This window comes from Perca fluviatilis, chromosome 13, assembly GCF_010015445.1.
Source record: "Perca fluviatilis chromosome 13, GENO_Pfluv_1.0, whole genome shotgun sequence".
NCBI classification, from domain to species: Eukaryota; Metazoa; Chordata; class Actinopteri; order Perciformes; family Percidae; genus Perca; species Perca fluviatilis.
Window position 1 is genome coordinate 32,868,959 of NC_053124.1, and position 9,082 is coordinate 32,878,040.

Consider the following 9,082-nt stretch of genomic DNA (forward strand, 5'->3'; position numbering starts at 1 on the left):
AGCGACAAAGAGCGACAAAAGGTGACAAAAGGCGACAAAAGGCGACAAAAAGGCAACAAAAGGCGACAAAAAGCGACAAAAGGCAACAAAAAAGCGACAAAAGGCGACCAAAAAGGCGACAAAAAGGCGACAAAAAGCGATCAAAAAGGCTCCAAGTCCTTCCTTTCCTTCCTCCTTCCTTCCTTCCTTTCCTTCCTTCCTTCCTCCCTCCTCCTCCTTCCTCCTTCCTTCTCCTTCCTTTCCTTCCTTTCTTCCTTTCCTTTCCTCCTTTCCTTCCTCCATCCTCTTTCCTTCCTTCCTTCCTCCTCTTTCCTTCCTCCTTCTTTCCTTCCTTTCCTTCCTCCTTCCTCTTCCTCCGCCTTCCTTCCTTCCTTGCTTCTTCCTTTCCTAATAAAGGCACAAAAAGGCTTGCGGTGCCACACAAAGGCTTACTACAAAAGGCAACAAAAAAGGCAACAAAAAGGCGACAAAAGGCGACACAAAGGCAACACAAAGGCAACAAAAGGCAACAAAAAGGTGACAAAAAGGCAACAAAAGGCGACACAAAGGCAAACAAAAGGCGGACAACAAAGGCAACAAAAGGCGATAAAAAAGGCGACAAAAAGGCAAACAAAAAGGCGACAAAAAGGCTGACAAAAAGGTGACAAAAAGGGCAACAAAAAGGCAACAAAAAGGCGAAAAAAAGGCGACAAAAGGTGACAAAAAGGCGACAAAAGGCGACAAAGGGAAGGCACAAAAAAGGCGACAAAAAGGCGAATAACAAAGGCAACAAAAGGCGATAAAAGGCGCAAAAAAGGCGGACAAAGGCTAAAAAAAGGCGACAAAATGTTCGGTACACATATTTTCACAAACAAAGGCGAATTGAAAAGGCTACTGTACTGTAATGCCACAATACACTAAAAGTGTGATGCAGTAAAGCTGTACGTCTAAATGTAAAATGTACAGTGACAAGGTATTGTCCCACTGCAAGCTCCATGTATGACACAATGACAGTTAGTGCAGTGCAGATAGTTTCGTGCTGAATTACTGTCCATTTATACACACCTGTTCTCCAGACGAAATGTTTGAATAACTGGATTTACAGTGGTTCTCCCAACGTTTGGCTGCACCCTACGACCAGCCTCAGCCATTGTGAGGCCGTGATTGACAACATGAGCCACAATTGTAGCCCTGATTCCATCAGGGATCTGCCTATGTACTTTGGCCTCTTGTTCCTCTTCCCCCTGTTTTGTCCCCTTCCCCTTCCTCCCCGCACCCTCACCCCTCTTCCACGAGGCTGACCTTCCATTTCTGTGTCACAGTATTGTAGAAATGGTACACACTATGTCCTGCTTGGTTCATATATGCTTGGAAAGTGGGGGTTTATGGGATTCAGCTCTGACAGTGATTGTAGAGAAGTGGCTTATCATTGGTTGCAACTAATGCTTCATACACACCTTCTCATCAGTGAAAGCTCAGATTCACCTGAGAGAAATTGTTCAATTTAGGAGACATTTGCTTGACAGATTTTGACAACTATAGTTCAACATTTTTGTATGTAATGACTCAAGCAATGAAATGAGGATTATTAGTTTTATATGGAATGACTATTCAGCATTCACAAGTATAGTTAATTTTGACTGACATGACATAAGCAAATGATAATGTTATAAAACAGCAGAGAGTTGTATCAAAGCAATTGATGCATGTCCCAAAGCATTTGCAATTTGTTGGAAGGAATGAGAAACTGCTACTATGATGTGCACAAATGACTAAATGTTGTGGAGGTTGAAATAACTGTTGTGCAAATGTAAATAGTGATGTGAGAAATGCACCAAAGCGACTGAGAAAAACTGTAATATGAGTTCCCCAGCCTGCCTATGGTCCCCCAGTGGCTAGAAATGGTGATGGGTGTAAACCGAGCCCTGGGTATCCTGCTCTGCCTTTGAGAAAATGAAAGAGACTTCAGATACAGTATTAGGGGACCACTAAGGTCTATATAAAAGAGACTTCAGATACAGTATTAGGGGACCACTAAGGCTTATATAAAAGAGACTTCAGATACAGTATTAGGGGACCACTAAGGTCTATATAAAAGAGACTTCAGATACAGTATTAGGGGACCACTAAGGTCTATATAAAAGAGACTTCAGATACAGTATTAGGGGACCACTAAGGTCTATATAAAAGAGACTTCAGATACAGTATTAGGGGACCACTAAGGTCAATATAAAAGACTTCAGATACAGTATTAGGGGACCACTAAGGTTTATATAAAAAGATACTTCAGATACAGTATTAGGGGACCACTAAGGTCTATATAAAAGAGACTTCAGATACAGTATTAGGGGACCACTAAGGCTTATATAAAAGAGACTTCAGATACAGTATTAGGGGACCACTAAGGCCTATATAAAAGAGACTTCAGATACAGTATTAGGGGGACCACTAAGGTATATATAAAAGACTTCAGATACAGTATTAGGGGACCACTAAGGCCTATATAAAAGAGACTTCAGATACAGTATTAGGGGACCACTAAGGTCAATATAAAAGACTTCAGATACAGTATTAGGGGACCACTAAGGTCTATATAAAAGATACTTCAGATACAGTATTAGGGGACCACTAAGGTCTATATAAAAGAGACTTCAGATACAGTATTAGGGGACCACTAAGGCTTCTATAAAAGAGACTTCAGATACAGTATTAGGGGACCACTAAGGTCTATATAAAAGACTTCAGATACAGTATTAGGGGACCACTAAGGCCTATATAAAAGACTTCAGATACAGTATTAGGGGACCACTAAGGTCTATATAAAAGAGACTTCAGATACAGTATTAGGGGACCACTAAGGTCTATATAAAAGAGACTTCAGATACAGTATTAGGGGACCACTAAGGCTTATATAAAAGAGACTTCAGATCCAGTATTAGGGGACCACTAAGGTCTATATAAAAGACTTCAGATACAGTATTAGGGGACCACTAAGGCCTATATAAAAAGAGACTTCAGATACAGTATTAGGGGACCACTAAGGTCAATATAAAAGACTTCAGATACAGTATTAGGGGGACCGCTAAGGTCTATATAAAAGAGACTTCAGATAAAGTATTAGGGGACCACTAAGGTCTATATAAAAGAGACTTCAGATACAGTATTAGGGGACCACTAAGGTCTATATAAAAGAGACTTCAGATACAGTATTAGGGGACCACTAAGGTCTATATAAAAGAGACTTCAGATACAGTATTAGGGGACCACTAAGGTCTATATAAAAGAGACTTCAGATACAGTATTAGGGGACCACTAAGGTCTATATAAAAGAGACTTCAGATACAGTATTATGGTCTCAATCGCTAGTTTTAAGTCTTTCGCAACACAGGATGACGTTAATAATTTTTTTTAATTATGGTCTCGTTGATTTTAAAATTGGCGATAAAGCAGGGGGTGTTTTAGTGTGCAGCGTAGAGCGTAAGCAGCTCCTCCCTCTTGTCACTCAAATCGTAACATCCGCAACCAGGATGGCTCGTTCATGTTGCAATTTGTATGTTTTGTATGTTAAAATATATATGTGTTAATCACAGAAACGCTCAGATTTTGAGGCTGTAAATCTGTATATCGGACACAAACCTGCAGCCTTCACCCCGTTGTTGGCTTTTAAACAGCCTTTTTAGAAGCAGAGATGGTCGATCCGATCGTATTATTATAGTCTAAAACCTGCTGATTGAGCCATTGAGTCTTCATATGCGAGAGCTGGTTTTTCAAGGCCTTTTTTTCCTTTAGATGCCATCCCTTCATTGTCAAATCTGAAAACACCACAACAGTGCAGCTGCGTAAAGCTGCAGTGAGCTAATGCTCCTCCTAAAGCTTTATAAAAACACGCTCGCAAAGTAGGAATTCAAAGAGGAAACTTGAACCTGTGACCTTAAGATCTTCGCGCGAGCTCTTGGCCCATTCAGCGACGGAGTCTAATTAGTCTCGGAACATTTTTCTCCTCTTGCTAGATGCAGGCACTTAAAAATACAACCAGACATTTAATCATCTACGTATAAAAGACGGGATTCAAGCTCTTCACAAAAGGGAAACTGCTTTTTCTTCTGACGCCAGTGACTTGGAGGATGCTTCAGCGTCTGATATAAATTAATTTAAAAAATAAATTAATAAAAAAGCCTTCCCAGCTGTACCTGCTGTATGGTGCAGCATCACACCAGGCCTTGCTGGGCTGTATGGTGGAGCACCACACCGGGGCCCTGCTGGGCTGTATGGTGGAGCACCACACCGGGCCTGCTGGGCTGTATGGTGGAGCACCACACCGGGGCCCTGCTGGGCTGTATGGTGGAGCACCACACCGGGGCCCTGCTGGGCTGTATGGTGGAGCATCACACCGGGCCTGCTGGGCTGTATGGTGGAGCACCACACCGGGCCCTGGGCTGTATGGTGGAGCACCACACCGGGGCCCTGCTGGGCTGTATGGTGGAGCACCACACCGGGCCCTGCTGGGCTGTATGGTGCAGCATCACACCGGGGCCCTGCTGGGCTGTATGGTGCAGCATCACACCGGGGCCCTGCTGGGCTGTATGGTGGAGCATCACACCGGGGCCTGCTGGGCTGTATGGTGCAGCATCACACTGGGGCCCTGCTGGGCTGTATGGTGGAGCATCACACCGGGGCCCTGCTGGGCTGTATGGTGGAGCATCACACTGGGCCTGCTGGGCTGTATGGTGGAGCATCACACTGGGCCTGCTGGGCTGTATGGTGGAGCATCACACCGGGGCCCTGCTGGGCTGTATGGTGGAGCATCACACTGGGCCTGCTGGGCTGTATGGTGGAGCATCACACTGGGCCCTGCTGGGCTGTATGGTGGAGCATCACACTGGGCCCTGCTGGGCTGTATGGTGGAGCATCACACTGGGCCTGCTGGGCTGTATGGTGGAGCATCACACTGGGCCCTGCTGGGCTGTATGGTGGAGCATCACACTGGGCCTGCTGGGCTGTATGGTGGAGCATCACACTGGGCCTGCTGGGCTGTATGGTGGAGCATCACACCGGGGCCCTGCTGGGCTGTATGGTGCAGCATCACACTGGGCCTGCTGGGCTGTATGGTGGAGCATCACACCGGGCCCTGCTGGGCTGTATGGTGGAGCATCACACTGGGCCTGCTGGGCTGTATGGTGGAGCATCACACTGGGCCCTGCTGGGCTGTATGGTGCAGCATCACACTGGGGCCCTGCTGGGCTGTATGGTGGATTTTGATTTTCAGTGCTGTATAGTTTTATGTATGCAGTTTATTTAGTATTAGAGCTCTGCAGAATGTTTGATTTTTGGAGCTTGAAAAGCTATGAATTAAATATCCTACATGGCTTTAATAGAAACATGGATTTGACGCATCGTGATGCATCGAGATATCGAATCGAAGACATGATAATCGTTATGGAATCGGGACATCAGTGCAGATTCACACCTCTACTGAAAACCGATTATGCGTCTCGATAACGTGCAAAAGACCGCGTACGAATTGGCGAGTCGCCACTTCATGAGATCAGTTTGCCTCTCGTGATTTCTTCACATCTCTCCCGCGCCTCTCCTTTGAGAGTTTTGAAAAGTTTGACAGTTTCCACAGACTAGTAGGGGTGGGAATCACCAGAGGCCTCACGATACGATATCATCACGATACTTGTGTCACGATACCATATTATTGCGATTTTAAACATATTGCAATATTCTGCTATTTATCGCAATTTATTACCGTTTTTTTCCCAACTTCAAATTTTTCACAATTTCAAAATATGTCCCCCAGGACAAAGGAAACTTTGTCAACATCTGTTTTATCTAAAAAGATACATTTCTCTGTCTGCTCATCTCACTTCAATTTATATTGCAGCAAAATGGGGATTGTCAAGCAGACAGACTGACCAACAGATATGTCATAAAAGATCCATACTTGGAGTCTGTGTATCGATACAGTATGGCCACGGAAAATATTGCAATACTGTGCTGTATCGATTTCCCCCCCCACCTCTACAGACTAGAGGTGTTACTTTCATCACACACGAGCCTTCAAGCAAAGTAATCACTTTGCAGATTTCTCTGAAATGTCACCGTGTGCACGAGTGAGCCCGAAGCGCAAACAAAAAGTGGAACGCTGCTTTCTTGTTCACCTTCGTGAACTTCTATTATTGTACGACGCTGTACCTCAGACTGGAGACTGCGCCCCCAGAAAAACGTGGCGTCCTGAGGGAGAGAGCACCGGGCCGAGCGTGTGTTGATAAAGTAGTTTCAGCGAGACATTAGTCCTGTTTGTGACCTATTATTTCCCTCTCGTTGCGTTGCCGGTTGCCAGGCCCTAGACTTTTGGGGGCCCTAAGCAGGATGTGTATTGTGTATTGTAAATACTAGTTTAAGCACTCATAAATGTACAAATAAGCATTTAAAGACTAATGTGAGACCTATTAGCGGCAATACTATCTTTAAATAGACCGGCTCTGTTATGAGCTCTATTGTGGGACATTTCAAGCACTCTTAGGGGCCCCTTCTGGTAGCCATGGGGGCCCCTAAGCAGCCGCTTAGTTCGCTTATGGGTCGGGCCGGCTCTGTTGCCAGGTGTGGAGGAGTTTTATCCCTCCGTATGCTACGGTATCATCATAATTATCAATATTTATTATCATTATCGTTCTCATAATTACTGAGAAAGATCGCGTTGGGAGACCTGAATGTTCACACAGCTGTCAGTTTCATTTTACACTGACTTTGAGTACAAATACTGTACTTAAGTTGAATTTCCACGTATCTGTACTTAACTTAGTTATTCATATTTCTGGAAACTTTCACTTCTACTCCGCTACATTTCCTAAAATAAAATGTATACTTTCACTCCGATACATTTCCCCCCCTCAGCTTCTTCGTCACTCGTTGGTAGCGAGAAATGTTTTGGTAAAATCATAATTCTGTGTCTGTTTTTCTCTTTGTTGATGTCAGACTTTGAATTAGATGTTTAAGAAGGTGTGGAAAACCTGAATGTTATGCTTCACTATAAGGAAGCCACAATAAAGTTCAGAATCAAAGTTTCTTTTTACTTTTACTTCTAATTATGAAAAATATAAGAATAGGTGGGAATTACACTGCAGCCAGTGTATTACTGTAAATTCAAATAATACAGTAAGTAAGTAACTGTCTATTTACAGTAAAATACCTTAAAATTTAAAAACTGTATGCATACTCAGGGTTTTCCTAACCAAGTCTGTTCCTGTGTCTTGCTTGCCAGCTGCTGGTTAAAGTGGGTTAGCCACGGCGCTAACGTAGCAGCGCAAGTCTGTTCCCGTGTCTTGCTTGCCAGCTGCTGGTTAAAGTGGGTTAGCCACGGCGCTAACGTAGCAGCGCAAGTCTGTTCCCGTGTCTTGCTTGCTAGCTGCTGGTTAAAGTGGGTTAGCCACGGCGCTAACGTAGCAGCGCAAGTCTGTTCCCGTGTCTTGCTTGCCAGCTGCTGGTTAAAGTGGGTTAGCCACGGCGCTAACGTAGCAGCGCAAGTCTGTTCCCGTGTCTTGCTTGCTAGCTGCTGGTTAAAGTGGGGTTAGCCAGGCCGCTAACGTAGCAGCGCAAGTCTGTTCCCTGTCTTGCTTGCCAGCTGCTGGTATAGCAGGTTAGACGGCGCTAACGTAGCACGCAAGTCTGTCTCGCGGTTCTGCTTGCCAGCTGCTGGTTAAAGTGGGTTAGCCACGGCGCCTAACGTAGCAGCCGCAAGTCTGTTCCCGTGTCTTGCTTGCCAGCTGCTGGTTAAAGTGTGTTAGCCAGGCCGTTAACGTAGCAGCGCAGTCTGTTCCCTGTGTCTTGCTTGCCAGCTGCTGGTTAAAAAGTGGCGTAGGTAACGGCGCTTAACGTAGCAGCGCAAGTCTGTTCCCGTGTCTTGCTTGCTAGCTGCTGGTTAAAGTGGGTTAGCCACGGCGCTAACGTAGCAGCTCAAGTCTGTTCCCGTGTCTTGCTTGCTAGCTGCTGGTTAAAGTGGGTTAGCCACGGCGCTAACGTAGCAGCGCAAATCTGTTCCCGTGTCTTGCTTGCTAGCTGCTGGTTAAAGTGGATTAGCCACGGCGCTAGCGACAACTTCAGCACAGGCTCACTGACTTTAAGGCCTCTTTTACAGTCGCCGTTCCCGACCTGTCGCGCCACAATGTGACCTAAAAATTACTTAGATCTCGCTGGCGCGCCAGGATTTAAAGTGCGCGACCAGAGAGCAAGCTTTCCGAGCAAGTGCGCCAATAGCAACTGCATTCTTGACTGGTACTGGATGCCAGGACTCTCAGAGTGACTGCAAGTCTCTCTTGCAAACTTATCGGGTTAAGATGAGTTCTTTTATGGTGAATGAAAGGCTCGCACCGACGATGTAGGTCATCGAATCGTTGTGAGGACATTCTGAAGTATTCCAAGTGCTTCTCCTTGTCTGTTATCCTCATTTGTTTGACAAGGATATTGAACTCACCATATTTATGTCCGGCGTTATTAAAAAGGACCAACATTCCACCTTCTTCTTCTTCGTTTCTTTGCAAGCAGGCCCAAAAGCAGCTGTTCTTCCTCATCCGTTGACTCCAACATCGTCTTAGCCGCTGTTGACATTGACGTCAATGCTGCTGCTGCCAGTTCTGCTGCTGTTGACCTTTTTCGTCTGCCTCTAGTCTGCAGAAATAGCAAAAGTTCGGTAGCCTTTCCTCAGTTGCGACACACCTCTACTTCTACTGTCTCTCTACATACTCTCTACTGTTGTCTCTCTACATACTACTCTCTACTGCTGTCTCTCTACATACTACTCTCTACTGTCGTCTCTCTACATACTACTCTCTACTGCTGTCTCTCTACATACTACTCTCACTGCCGTCTCTACATACCACTCTCTACCGTCGTCTCTACATACACCACTCTCTACTGCTGTCTCTCTACATACCACTCTCTACTGCTGTCTCTCTACATACTCACTCTCTACCGCAGCTCTCTTACATACCACTCTCTACTGCTGTCTCTCTACATACCACTCTCTACTGTCTCTACATACTACTCTCTACTGGCCTCTCTACATACTACTCTCTACGTCTCTCTACATACCACTCCCTAC